The 15,078-nt window shown below is 45.6% G+C and overlaps 1 long non-coding RNA gene across 1 annotated transcript in view; it reads right to left on the reverse strand.

Moving 5' to 3' along the window:
- Nucleotides 1-10,197: 10,197 nt before the first annotated feature.
- LOC140723697 (uncharacterized) overlaps nt 10,198-15,078 on the reverse strand; it is a 30,548-nt gene continuing 25,667 nt past the window's right edge. The window contains exon 4 of the long non-coding RNA XR_012097949.1: nt 10,198-10,311. This is a non-coding gene — a long non-coding RNA (uncharacterized lncRNA). The remainder of the gene's footprint in view (nt 10,312-15,078) is intronic.

Genomic DNA, 15,078 nt, shown 5'->3' on the forward strand with positions numbered 1-15,078 from the left:
ACAAAACGGCTTAAAGGCACTGACCTTCTCTTCCACACCATTCTCAATCTTTTCTGGTATTTCACAGAGATTAACACAAGAATAGTCAACGAAATCCTTCCGAATGAGGATCACACAAGGTCGAACCCGTTTCACCGTCGAAATTCGATTCCCCTCGATCTTTAACTCCCGAACTCCGATCTTCACTCTCCACTGATTCTTAACCAACAGTATTGTAGAGAAACTGCTGGCAATGACCTTTTAAACTTTAGGCTTTAGATAAAACTTCATCTTTCAACTAAACTGCGTCGTCACATTAAATCACGCAGTGGCATGAAGTCAACATGGCAAATCCAGCCACGAACTGCCCCACCTCACAGGGAGGGGTCCTCCTCTTATACCCTGTAAAAAAAAAACCTGTCACATGATCTCTACTGGCGGGAAAATTACGTCACTCCACCATCACAGCACCATTACCTCAAGTCCAGTATAGCTTCAACCCCAGTCACGTGACAAGGGTACAACTGTCACGTGTCACGAGTACGTAACACTCTAAATTCCCAAATCACTGTCCCGAAAGTTTAATGTGACCTCGGAAACCCCACATAATTTAACGTAAACTCGAATCTAATCTGACCTCTAATACGCGACATACCTGTCCCTAAACCCAAACCTGAACTCTAACCCACCACAACCATGTCTCAAAACGCTAATATGACCTTTGACTTCCCACATGCTGACCCTGGACGTAATCGGACCTCTAACCTCCCATATCCCCGTCCCTGAACGCTAATCAGACCCGAAACACTTTGCATCTCTGACTCTGAATCATAATTGGAACTCTAAATCCCCATCCCTGTCCCTAAATCCTCATCTGAATAAGTCTAATGCATGGGCCAGAGCAAGGTTACAGGGTTGTGTGACACGGAATCTCGAGAGAGGAGATCAAGAAGGACAATGGGGATGCTTTTCCCACTGCCAGCATAATCACAACCGAGACAAACAGAGGCACGCTTTTCATCGCCCGGCTCACGAAATAGCAATCAAAAAGACGTGATACCAAGGAACAATAGGGAACCAGATAGTTAAACCCAATTTGGGAGCTCACAAAACTATTCACCACTATGCTCAAAGTGACTGGGTGGAAAGTAAACTCTGTTAATTTAACCAATGCGAACCCACCCACCCCGGTGCAAAATAAAAACCAGTGTAAATTTAAACCAGGGAAGTTACATCTCACTTTGAAATTAAGCCTAATAACTAGGCCTCAAAACATTCCACTCCCCATACGGTAAACAAAAACCCATAAAGAGGTCTAGGATATGTGAAACCTCGAACAGGCATTGTCTTTATTACCTTGGTCCACGGGAGTAACACAAGCTGGGCGATCAGTTCTGGCTGGGTCGCCTGCCCAAGGGTGTTTAGTGATTAAAAACCCGAAAGACACAAAGACCCCAGGTTACAGACTTCTGGTTATAGAACCCAAGTGGTGCTTGACCATGTGAATGAAAGGGGAAGATTAATGTGGCTCCACAACCCTATCTACCACAGACACACATATAGATCGCCCAACCCTACCCTTAAACAGAATCCTAACATTCTATTACACCTACTGCTCCCTGACTAACCTTGGCATCACAAACAAACATATTTAACACCATGTCCCATTTTCCCCTCTCTCTGCCAATGGGGAGGCCTGCATCTCCATCTCACAACCCTAACACCTTCTCGCCTCCTGCAAATCCTATCAACACTAACCCACACATAAGGGCTCATTCTCTACAATCCAATATCAACCCATATCAATCATAAGTCGTAGTCTCATCACATCAGCATATTCATGACCATAATTTATAAAATTTGTGTTAAGGCGGAAGGATATCCCAATAAAGGCAAGTATTGGTCCAATTTAAAGGAGGCGTGGGCCAGAGCAAAATGAGAGTGTTGCATGATAGTGAATTTCGACTGACGTGATCAAGAAACACAAGAGAGATGATCTTCCCACTCCCGTGTAATCACAGCCTACACCCCATCCTACAAATCCCATAAAAGCTAGACAGTACAGTGCACACCGGTTAATTAAGCCAAGTGATATTCGACAAGGTTAGTGAAAGGCACGGGCCAGATTAAAGTGGCTACACAACCCTATCTGCCACAGCCACACACATCTTCCGACACTGAACTCCAACACGCTCTTTCCTCCAGCCTCATATAGACATCCACAAACTTACCCTTAAAACTAATCCTGAAGGCTAACGGTCCACAACACAACGTGCCCGGACCGCACCCCGACTATGCCTGACCACAGCCCCACGAACAAGCTTAGTTAACACCAGGACCGTTCAACGCCCCTCTCTCTCCATGGGGAGGGCGGCATTTCCATTTACCTATAGACACTAACCCAGTTGTCATTCACTACAATCCAACATCACCCCCACATCAATCACAAGTAGCAACCTCATCACCGTAGCATATTAACAACCATAAAGCTTAACATTTGTGTTAGGAGGAGGAAGACCCCAGTTAAAGCAAATATTGAACCGAGTTAATGAAGATGTCTACCAGAGCAAAGGGTCAGGGTTTATTGACACTGAATCTCTGTGACGAAATCAAGAAGCGCAAGAGGCATGTTTTTTCCCACTGCCCGCGTAATCACAACATAACTATTACTTTGTGGTGAGGAGGTAGGAAAAGGCAAACTTTTATTTTGCATTACTGGAAACATGGAATAGGCTATTCAGTCCTCAGTGTTGTGACATGTCAGCTAAAAATCAAAACAAAAACACACAAATATTACTCCTTCCAACCTACACTGTACCCACCCAAATTGTCTGTTCAAAACCTCTATTATATTTCCCTCCACCACTAAACCCAGGCAGCGCCTTCCAGGCATCTATGACTCACTGAGTAAAATAACTGCCTTCACATGCCCCTTGAGCCTACCCGCTCTCACCGTCAATGCCTGCCCTATGGTATTAACCATTTCAACCTCGGGAAACAGGGTCACTCTGTCCACTGTATCTGTGCCTCTCGTAATCTTATAGACCTCTAACGGATCTTCCATCAGCCTGCAACTCTCTAGAAGAAAGAACACAAGTTTATCCAGACTTTAATGATAGCACATGCCCTCTAAACCAGGCAGCATCCTGGTAAATCTCCTCTGCACCCTTTCCCAAATATCAGCATCCTTTCTATAGTGGGATGAACAGAACTGTATGAAATACTCGAGATGTGGGCGAGCCAGAGTTTTAAAATTTTGCAGCTTAATCTCCTGACTTTTGACCTCAATGCCTCATATGGTGAAAACAAGCATTCCATGAGTCTTCTTAACAACCTCATCGATCTGCATAGCCACTTGCAAAAAGTAATGGCTTTCGATCCCAAGATCTCTCTGCTCAGTAGCACTGAAAAGGATCTTGCCTTTAAAGGTGTATTGTCTCCTTGTATTTATCGTAGATAACCTCCATCTGCCATTTCTCAACCCTTATCTGCAACTGATCTACAACATGTTGCATTCTTTGCAAATCTTCTACACTAATCCAGTGCTCCACAAATCTTGGCTAAGTTACTAACCCACCTATATGCATCTTCATCCAGGTCATTTTTATACATGTCAGCACCTCCAGTGTTTCCCCCTAGCTGTCAGTCTGTGGTTTTGTATTGCCATGTGTTCCTGCTCTACTCGGGCCCCTGTATTACTGAGTACTCCGTCCCTCATCTGTTTCTCATTGTTACCTGTGTTGCTGCCACCTGTGTCTCATTGTGCTCCACCTATCACCTGCCGCTCTGTTTATTGCTCAGTGTATTTCAGTCCGGTGTTTTCACCTGAAGCCATGAATAAGTACATTCAAGAGTCTCTGGCTGGAGGCCTCATCCTGCCGTCTTCCTCCCCGGCTGGTTCCGGATTTTGTCTTGTTGACAAGAAGGACGGCTCCTCGCGTCCATGCATTGATTACCGAGGACTGAATGAACTCACTGTTTAGAACCGTTACCCTCTTCCGCTAATGACCTCGGCAGCTGAACTACCACAAGGAGCCTCAGTTTTCACCAGTCTTGATCTCCGTAACGCCTTCCATTTTGTCCGCATCCATGAAGGCGACGAGTGGAAGACGGCCTTCAACACCGGCTCAGGCCGTTACGAGTAGCTGAGCATGCCGCTCTGTCTGGCCGTCTTCCAAGCCCTGGTGAATGATATTCTCAGGGACATGCTGAAACAATTACTTTTTGTGATCTCGACGACATTTTGATTTGTTCCAAGTCCCTTGCCGAACACACAGGTCACTTCCGCAGATTTCTCCAGCGCCTTCTGGAGAGCCAAATCGTTTTGAAGTTTGAGAAATGTAAGTTTCATCGCAATACAGTCTCTTTCCTGGAGTATATGGTTTCAGCCGGTTCCACTCAGATGGACCAACAGAAGGACAAGGCGGTGGTCGAATGGCCCAGACACTCGGCTCGTCGGGAGTTTTCCTGTGCGTTTCCAGCATTCGTATCTGTACCCTGTCCGTCTGAATATCGACTCTGCCTGTTTCCCGATTCTGGTGTTTGGATTTCTCTGGATGTTTTGATCTCTACCTGAATTTTGACGCTGACTTTGTTTGCACCTCGGGATTTGTGACTCAGTATCACTGTGTGCACTGTACTGGGTCTGCGATTGGATCCCTGCTCCAGAGCTTTGACAGAAATAGCAAACATGAATTGCTCTGCTCACTCACCAGGAACTCCAATGACCGCAATGAACACGTACAATATTTTCCCCTCACTCAAGTACCTATCCAAAACTGAAGACATTTTCTCTGTCCAGTGGTTTGTCCTCCTGAGCTACAGACGATCTCTTGGAATGAGATGTTGAGATTACACATGCCTGAGGTTTTTAATATCATTTAGCGACTCCACGGAGAAAGATTTCTACAGATTTAAAAGTAATTTTTAATTTACTTACAAACCAATTACGTCAAGCAGGTGCAATCCTCGCTGTGACAGATTCAGAATAAACTGATGAATTTATATTTAAACCATTTGTGGGAGTTAGTTTGTCCCAACAATGATGGCTGAACCTTCCGAGCTGTCTTGTCAGCTAAAGGTGCTTCCACTGTACATATGCACAATTTGTCAGACACAGAACATGGAAGTAATGACATAGCAGCTTGTGAAACTGTATTGAATGCCCTACTCTTACCAATCTCCTCAAGAACATAAACTCTTGATGAACGTTATGTTTAGGGGTTTCCAAAATAATGTCTGTCTGTGGTGATGGATAAACACTTTCCTATCCATGAAAAGCTCAAAGACTTCAACGACGCAGTGATACTCAGAACATTTGGGGGCTCGTCCAGGACCCACCCCTAAACTGACATATCGCCATGAAACTCACCAGTCTAGAGTGGGGGAGCATGCTTTACTCATAAAACCCTGTATGTGTCGAAGAACACGGCTGAGAGCCGAAGAGGCGGTAAGAAAGTTTTGTGTGTGTGTGTGTGTGTGTGTGTGTGTGTGTGTGTGTGTGTGTGTGTGTGTGTGTGTGTGTGTGTGTGTGTGTGTGTGTGTGTGTGTAGACCCATTGTCTCTGCCTGACCCTGGATGACTATACGCGTGTCCGTCTCCAATTCAGTTTCTCTCCCTTGGTTCATGCCACTAATTTAATCTCCCTAGGCATTTGATAAGGTACCGCATGCAAAACTTATTGAGAAAATAATGAGGCATGGGATCCAAGGAGACATTGCTTTGTGGATCCAGAACTGGCTTGCCCACAGTCGGCAAAGAGTGGTTATAGACGGGTCATATTCTCCATGGACGCCGGTGACCAAAGTCAAAGTCCATATTGCATTTATTATTGAAGTCTGTGTAAACGGAACAACCTTGACATTCGATACACCTCAAAATCCAACGGCTCCCACAGGTCAGTGTGTACCGCCGAATCCGCCGACACACCCAACTCTGTGCAAATCAGTGCGAGCTCACAAATCTGTGCTCACTGGTAAACGCGCATTCAACGCAGTGTGCAACCCGAAGGCAACGGACACCTCAAAATCAGTGCATCCACCCATTCGCTCCCATACCCCTAAATCTTAGCACATCCGTAAAGCAAGATCTGCCGCCGAATCACTCCTGCCTCCCCGGGTCTCCACTGTGTCCCGTTCCCAGTGCTTTCAATATTCAATAGCTTTTAAACTGATTTCTCCCTCATTTATCGCCCAGAACCATCAAACGCTCCTCAAATGTTACCTGTTTCATTCCCTGTTCAACCTCCTCAGAGTTAAGCCCATGATATTGCTGTATCCCTTACAAACAATGCAATGCTGTATAGTTCCCCGAACCAGTGTACACACATCCCTCTGTTGTCCTCGCCAAGTGTTCTCAGGAGTCAAGCCGACATGATAAGATGCCAGCGCTGTCTGCCAGCTACTCTCTGACACAAAGACACACACGCGAACTCATATAAACACTCATAGATGCAGACACACAAAGATACAGTAATAATGAACACATTTTGAATTTTGAACTTTTTAACATGGAGGCAGCTATTTCGAGAACTGTTTGAAATGAGTTTACTCTAGGAAAATTTAATGTGTCTGTGGCGATGACAGAGGGTTTGGGGGTGCACATGGAAGTGGGCTGCACATTGATTTGCTGATGTACGGACGTTTCAGGGTATGTTGGCGAATGCGGGTATGCACACTGATTTCGGAGCGTCAGTGAATTTCGGGGTGAACACAGCTTTGGGCGAGTGAGGGTGCACAGGGATTTGGGAGTGCAAATCTATTTGAGGCACCGCACAGTACTGAGTGTGTTGGCGGATTTGGGGATATACACAGGTTGTGGTGACCTTGAATTTAGGGATGTGATGAAACTCATGAACATTTAATAACAAATGCATTTTGAACTTTGAACTTTGTTCTTGCTATTTGATTTAAGGTGGAGGCAGCTATTGTGTGATTTGTTTGAAATTATTCTTGCTCTGGGTTAATCTAATGAGCAGGTGGGAACGTCAGCAGGTTTGCGGTGCGCACAGATCTGGGTATGTCGGTGAATTTAGGGTTGTCGGCGGGTTCGTCGTGGGCACGGATTTGGGGGTGCACACAGATCTGCGGAATGCTCTGACTTAGGGATGTTTGGTGAATATGGGGGTGCACAGGGATTTGTGGATGTGAGCAGACATAGGGATTTGTCAGCGAATATGGGGGTCGGTGGATTTGGGAAGCCCACTGATGAAGGGATACAGATAAGTTTGATGAGGTGCGAAGATTTAAAGGGATGTCAATGATTACAAGAAGTATATGCATGTGGGCGAGTGTTTGCAATTTATATTTTGTTCTTGCAATTTTTAAGGTTGACGCAGCTATTTTGTAAAGTAGTTGAAGTGAATCTTGCTCTGTGATAGTGTAATGTGTAGGTGTGCGCACGGATTTGGGGTGCACATGGATTTGCGGATGTGCGCATATTTCGAGAACAGTTGGCAAATCGGGCAGTGCTACGGATTTATTCATTAATTTAATCACAATCTGTCATCGCAGCTGTCTGACGTAATTTAAAAACCATTATTTTCATATCTGTTGAAATCTGTCCCTGTGGAATTGCAAAATGGCTTTAAAAACCCCAGGCATGTGCTGCCTTAACATTTCATTCCGAGAGATCGCCTGTCGCACAAAGAGACAAATCACTGGCCAGAGAAAATGTCTGCAATGTTGGATAGGTATATCAGTGAGGAGAACATATTGTACATGTTCATTGCCGTCATTGGAGATCCTGGTGAGTGAGCAGAGCATTTCAAGTTCAGTATTTCTGTGTGTTAACCGGTGTGAACCTGTTTAAGATAATGTTACAAGCTTACAGCCTGATCATTGCAAATATATCCATCAGAGGGATCGATCCTGTCAATTTCACATTTTTAATGTTCATATTTAATAACAAGTGGTACTAAGCCTATGTTTCCGCTCTAACTCACGGGATCGAATAGAACGCTGTTCTTGCCTTGAATGACACCTTGTCCAGAGATGTCCCAGTGCTGGGGCCAGGGATCTCTCCGGGAAGTTGTGACTAGGAGATGTTTGCATTCTGAAGTACACTTTTCCTAAGTTATTGATCAGAGGGAAACCCTGGTCCTGTGCTTCACGTCTCCCTGTGCAGTCTGTCACAGTCGGATCCCACTGTCTGTTGGTCAATTATTGGGGCAGATCACCTGAACCAGCGTTCACGGATCTGCTGCCGTGTGTTATCGAACTAAACTGCGCTGCAGAATTAATCCATTAACGGAGCAACTCAGCCACAGGTCACTAAGTGGTTCCTTCTTTCCCTCTGAAACTCGTCATAAATCGGGGCAGCGCTTCGTCCTGAAGGAGGGTCTCGACCCGAAACGAAATTCAATTCCATGGATGCTGCCTGACCTGCTGAGTTCCTCCAGTTTTGTGTGTGTTGCTCCTCTCTGTATCCCTTCTCGGCCTCATCAGATGCTGATTTTCCAGAGTCCTGGTCAGTCACAGTAATTTCAGTAAAACCGGCCCCATCAGCGACTGGAACGGGGATCAGCATCGATCGTTGTTGTTCATGCAGATCGCTTTTATCGACAACGATTCTCCACATATCGTCTTATCTGCACACTGAAGAAGACAGGCCAGACACTGGACTCGATCTCCCAGGCGAGGGCAGCCACTACACCGGATGGTGGAAGGATGGACTCGGGGTTGGGAAGGTCCTTCTCGGAAACGTATTAACGGGAGAGAGCATCGGGCTTCCCGTTCTTGGACCCCGGACGATAGGTGAGGGTAAACCTGCACCGGCCAAAAAATAATGACCAACGGGCCTGGCGGGAATTCAGACGTTCGGCGGTCTGGAGTTATTCAAGGGTCTTGTGGTCTGTAGAATGAGGGTTGACCCGATTGAAACCTACCGAATGGTGAATGCCTCTGACAGAGTTGTTGTGGAGAGGATCATACCTCTGCTGGGAGAGTGTAAGACTAGAGGACACAGTCTCAGAATGGAGGGAAATCCATTTAGAATCAGAGCAAGAGGAATGCCTTTAGCTAGAGAATGGCGAATCTGTGGAATTCATTGTCACAGGCAGCAGTGGGTGCAGTCCTTACGTATATTTAAGGGAGAGGTTGACAGATTCTCGACTGCTCAGGGCATGAACGGATATGGAGAGAAGGATGGAGATGGGGGCCAGTAGCGTACAGTAAACGGATCAGCCATGATGAAATGGCGGAGCAGACGCTATGGGACAAATGGCCTAATTGTGATCCTGTATCTTATAGTTTAATGGGCTCAATCAGGCAGATCAATTTTCAATTAGTGACAAGGCATCGCATCGACCCTTGTGGAAGTCGAGTACGGAAACCGCAGGGGCCTTAGCCTGTCTCCAGGAGTATTTAAAATGTCTTTAGACACCTGTGAGGTGATGTAGATTAGCTTCCATTGTTCAAGAAAGGCTCTGACGATGAGCCGGGAAAGTAGAGGCGAATGAGCCTGACACCAGGGGTTAACTTATTGGCAGACATTTTAAGGGACAGGATATATAAATATTTCAAAGGTATCAAATGTTTCAAATGTGTAGTTAATGTAAGACAAATGGAAACAATATACGTCCTGAAATTCTTCTCTTCGCAACCATGCACAAAAACAGAGGAGAGCCCCAATGAATGAATGAGAGATAAATGCTAGCACCCCAAATTCCCCCCAATTCACCCCACCCACGCGTAAGCATAGTAATGCAACCATCTCCCCCCCCCCCCACCTACCAGTTAACGAAAGCATCAGCGCCCTCCACCGAGCACTGAAACGTGCAGCAAAGCGTCAGTAGAGACACTGACTTGCAGAACCCCGAAAACGACACTTTTACCCGGTAATTCAACATACCACAGCCTCTCCCCCCCACGCCCATATCTCTCTCTCTCTCTCTCTCTCTCTCTCTCTCTCTCTCTCCTCTCTCTCTCTCTCTCTCTCTCTCTCTCTCTCTCTCTCTCTCTCTCTCTCTCTCTCTCTCTCATAAGGGAAAAACGTCCCCGTTTTACAGCGAGAGGGGGACATAACAAACAGCTCGCTGATATAAGATTTTCAATATCTGTTGTGTCGCTTTATTCGACCTCTGTGCCCGGGTACAGGGCCAGCAGCCGGCTCGCTGCTTTCGATCTTCCGTCTCCCACGACGCACCGATTTCCTGCAACGGCACCGACCTCGACTCCACCCGCCTCCAGAGCCACGAAATCCCGGAATACTGAAGGCGCGCTGGTGTTTTAGCCCTCGTCCTTGGTATATCGAATAACGGCCAGTCGTCAGACTCCGAGAACGGATCCCATTCCCGCAGAGAACCAAAGTCAGTTTGTAATTCCAGGTCGGGGTCTTCAAAAGAAATATGAAAGGGAAAAATAGAGATATTAAATTAGAACAAGAGCTCTTTCCGAAGTTGCAAACAAGGAGTAGCCGTTAGGCGCCATCGTCCTCCTCAGCTCCACGTAACTTTGGATTTCAATGGGAATATGGTAAACTGGATTTTCAGATGACACCCGGATACAGAGCAGGAGTGCCAGTGAGGCAGATTATCAAAACTTGGAGATGAGTTTAGCAGCTGGATAAATGGGCTGACGGTTTTGCAGCTGGAATGTAATGAGGACCGATGTGAGGTGTTGCGCTTTGCCGGGAACAACAGGGTCGGACTCAGACAGTGACTGGTCGGGGATTGTGGTCTGCGGGGAGCAGAGGGATCCGGGAATACAGTTCCATAGTTCAGGGCAGGGTCATGAAGAGAGCCTTTGGCACATTGGCTTTCATGAATTAAAGTACTGAGTACACGAATTGCAATGTTATGTTGAAGTTGTAAAGGACGTTACTGAGGACAATCCTGGAGTATTGTGTGCAGTTTGGATCAGAGGAAACCTACATTATACTGAAGGTCCTTCGGCCCACATAGCTGTGCTGAACCTGTCCTTACAATTGAACTGCCTAGGCTTACCCATAGCCCTCTATTTTTCTAAGCTCCGTGTATCTATCCAGGGTCACCCATCTACACGAAAAATAACATCAAGGAACTTGAACGATTAGAGCGAATATTTATAATGATGTTTCCAGGAGCTGAGGGCCCGATTTGGAGAGGAAGATTCAAAGGGTTTTGTCGCACCTAAGCTGGGGCTTTCCCCCCTCAGGTTGGGTGAGAAGTGAATAAGAGGTCATAAGTTCGGGGTAAATGGAAAAGGGTTTAAGCGTAAAATGTGAAGGAACTTCTTTACTCAGAGGACAGTGTGAGTGTGGAATGAGACGCCAGTGGAAGGTGTGAAATGAGGTTCCATTGAGACACTTGGACAGGTACATGGACGGGAGGGATGGTCCTGGTGCCGGCCGAAAGGGCCGTCGGAAAACAGACTATCACACTCTGGAGGAGACGATGGGTATGTTGATGTGTGAGGAGTTTGATAACTCTACATGCAGTCCCTAAGAATCTTCTCCAAAAACGTCTCTACCCCTAACGTGAGTCTATATTTTCCAGGATTATCCATCTCCGTTCGTAAATAACAGTATAAGATTGGTCAGCGCTTTTCTGAGATCTTACTCGTGGCTACAGAGAACACAAATATATTGGACAAGTCACTAGTGATGTCATTTCCTGCCTCTCTCAATAATCTGCAGTATATCCTACCAGGCTCTGAGTAAACAATCCACCTCACTGCTCGATAAGAGACTAAACACTACCTCCTTTGTGGTCCTGTACTGAGACAAATTTAAAAGGCATTGTGATTATGTACAGAATAGGAAAGGTTTAGTCAAAGACTCCTGCAGCAGAGAAAATAACCTTTCAGCACCTGTACCCATGTGACAATTCAAGCTAACTCATGCCCAGAGGAAATGGCTCACACGCAGGCAGATGGGACAATTTTGGTGGGCACCAGTGCAGCCTGGAAGGGCCACTCTCAATGCTGAAACTGGAGGGTTTCATCCGAAACTTCGACAGTATTCCTCTCAACAGATTGTGCCTGACCTGATAAGTTTCTTAAACTGTTGAATTCTAAACAAAGTATATTTTGTGCAGATCTCCAGAGGTGATTCACCAGGAGTGTGGAGGATCGTAGTTCATAACTCCCAGAGTGCCTGCTGCCGGCTGGTGGAGCAATTTTCTCTGCATCGGCGGAGGCTGAGGGAGGTCTGGCAAACATCGCCGGGACAGACAGTCGGAGGTGTGCACGGAGAGCCACGCTGGTCCCTGTAGAGGCCGCGGCCGACGGCCACCGACAGCAGTATCGCTGAACTCCGCCATAGCGATAGAGCAGACAAGGAGGGTCTGAGTTTGGGGCAGATTTCCACCAGGCCTATCGTAGTTCAGACCCTTCACTGTCCCCTGCTGTCACTGGCAGAGGAACCTGTCAGTCAAATGAGATGATTAGTTAATGTGAATTTCAGTCATGGAGAAAGGTGGGAATGTGAAAACAGCAACTATGTTGCCTTAGGAAAATAGAGGCGGATCAGTTCAACAGGTTAAAGTACAGTTGGGTGTGTCTTATGCAGAGACCTTGCAAAAAGTTAAATCTGACTCTGACTCTGCTAAACTTAATAAAGTGTTCCCAGTCAGAGAATAGACTAGAGGGTCAGTGGATATATGTCGGCATCACAGTTCTCTCAGGAAAGATACTGTACTGGAGGATACAATGGAGTTTGTGATGTTAATAATGGATGTGGTGAATTGTACTGATCAGACATCTCGTCCTACGGGCAAAAACATAAAATGATTGTGAAAGCTGCAGAAAGGTATCTCGGTGTAACCGGTGTTATGTTGGAAGCTGTAAATGAAGATCTGATGGGTGGAGTATCTGCATCCTAGTCTATCCCAGCCTGATTTTTCATCGTCAACACATTAAGAAGTCTGTTTCTCATTTGTCAGAATCCCCCGATGTTTTGAGTATTCAGGAAAAGAGTTTATCTTCACAGTTAAGTTTTTTTTCTGTGCAGGATTATATTGTCGTTTGGCGTGATTGGTCATTTGATAGAGAGGTAGTGCTGACAGTTTTATAAGAAAGGAGGCAGGGTGTAGAGTTGTGAATGTGAATGGACCGTATGTGGGATTTGCTGTAGAAATATTTGATTCAGCAGGTAGTTGAATAAAACTGATTATGGTTTACAACGCTTGTGGAGAACTTCCTACTGAGTTGTGAGAAAGTATATTTTGTTCTCGCTCACGAAGAGCTGTCCGCTGCTGAGATTTTAACGCAGTTCACTGAGGGTTTGTTTGCGGAATGATGGTAATGGTTTGATTAAAGAACAGTTTTTCAACTTGTGTGTCTGAAAGGGTACGAGATTTAATATTCACTGTAGCTTTAGAACCGCTGCAGAATATTGACGAAGATGTGTATTTTTACAATGAAAGGTTATGTCACGTTATTCAGCAAACTGAGATGGAAGTGATTCCCATTACAAACAGAATTAATAGGAGAAAGGCTGTATCACTGTGGACTGAGGAGTGTGCAGAGGCGATTAGGGACTGGAACAAGGCGTTTAGGAAAGTGAAGAAGTATCAGTGTCCCAGTAACCTTATTAAGTATAAATGGGCAGAAGCCGTGGTGAGGAAAGTGGTGAAGATTGCGAAAAAGATTTTCTGGGGACATACTGTGACAATATTGCAGGGGATTGGCAGGTCAGACGTCACCAGGACAGGATGATACATGTTATTGTTTGGTCAGATAAATGGGGATACAGGCATATTTCGGGATTTGCCAGTGAATCGAGTGGTGCGGACGGGTTTGGCGGAGCATCCAGCTTTGCGGATGTGCTCAGCTTCAGGGGTATGTCAGCGAATGTGTGAGTGCACAAGGATTTCGTGGTGTCGGAAGCTTTGGGGTGGACACTGATTTAAAGGTTCATTGAGGATTTTCTGGTGAGCACAGATTTCTGGGTGCAGACTGATTTGCACAAAGTTGGGTGTGTTGGCGGATTTGGAGGTGAACAATAACCTGGGTGAGGCGGGGCATCTGGAGGGGTGTCGAATCTCGAGGTTTTACCGTTTATCCATACTTTAATAATAAATGCAATATCAACCTTCACCCTTGTTCTTGCTATGTTTTGAATGGAGAAGAACTTTTTGTGAACTGTTTGAAATGATTCTTTATCTGGCACAATCTAATGTGCATGTGGGGGTGCCTCCTGATTTGGAGCTGCGAAAAGTTTCAAAGTTATTCCATTTGTACATACATTACTAATAAATACAATTTGAATTATGCCCTCCGTTCTTATCTCTTTTATTGTTCAGACAGCCATTTTGTGAAGTTTGTTGAACTGTGCAGTTTGAAGAGACAGATGAGAAGGGACTAAACCAAGGGGGATAAAGTGAATTGGAGATGGACACGTGTATAGCCCGGCAGGGTCAGGCAGAGACAGTCAGTCTATCCACACACTGAGAGACACACACAAACACACAGACACACACACACACACACACACACACACACACACACACACACACACACACACACACACACACACACGTGGAGTCGTCGGGGCACTGTCACAAGCTTTTTACACCGATCTTTTTGGTGATTGCTCATCACACGACGTGACTTGGGCATCTGAAACCTGGCGGAGCCCATCCCTGTCCAGGCGTTTTTGGAGCCGGCTGGATTGGAACTCGGGAGCCCGGCGCTGATGCCACTACGTCACCAGCCGGTGTAGTGTCCGTGATTCAATACATTTTCACAAGCTACAATGCATAATTTACTTCAATATTTTGTTAAATGGTTACTTTGAAGTGCATATTTTACACTGGAAGCACATTTAGTTGATAAGATAACTCGGACGGTTCAGTCACCTGCGTTGGGACAAATTAACTCCCAATGGTCTTCATATTAATTGAATAGTTTAATCGGTATCCGTCACCGCGGAAATTTCACCTGTCTGATGTAATCGATTTGTAAATAATTTAAACTTTTTATTTTTAAATCTGTTGAAATCTGTCCCTGTGGAGTCACTGAATTGTATTAAAAACCCGAGGCATGTGCTGCCTCAACATTTCATTCCGAGAGATCGCGTGTAACACAGGGGGGCCAAATCACTGGACAGAGAAAATGTCTGCATTGTTGGAAATGTACATGAGTGTGGAGAAAATATTGTACGTGTTCATTGCCGTTGTTG

This window comes from Hemitrygon akajei, unplaced genomic scaffold, assembly GCF_048418815.1.
Source record: "Hemitrygon akajei unplaced genomic scaffold, sHemAka1.3 Scf000127, whole genome shotgun sequence".
NCBI lineage: Eukaryota > Metazoa > Chordata > Chondrichthyes > Myliobatiformes > Dasyatidae > Hemitrygon > Hemitrygon akajei.